Raw genomic sequence first — 364 nt, 5'->3', positions numbered from 1 at the left:
GAGTCTCTGCTATAAACTGTTTTCCAACGGTTTTCTTTTTTTCGGAAGCGTCTCAGTAGTGGTCTCACGAAGCTTCTTCCGGAAATACTCATGAGAAGTGCGTGAGGTCTGTTTTATAGTGCATTGTTGTACCATTCTAAACGTTTTATTCTTTATATATATATATAGAGAGAGAGATAGAAAGAGAGAGAGAGAGAAGGACAAGGATAAAAACAGATTGATATTCTAACAGACTTCTATTCAAGGATCCTTTCTTCTACTCAAAAGATCCACATCGTTGTAGCACAGATGAGATCTTCAGTGAATACCCAAGTTCCTTGAAGTGTTTCACATTTCTGGACATAAAGACACATGAACACACAAG

Source organism: Octopus bimaculoides, chromosome 9 (genome assembly GCF_046866305.1).
Source record: "Octopus bimaculoides isolate indiv1 chromosome 9, ASM4686630v1, whole genome shotgun sequence".
In the NCBI taxonomy this organism is placed as follows: Eukaryota; Metazoa; Mollusca; class Cephalopoda; order Octopoda; family Octopodidae; genus Octopus; species Octopus bimaculoides.
The sequence above is the reverse complement of the archived record's forward strand: the minus strand, read 5'-3'. Positions refer to the sequence as shown.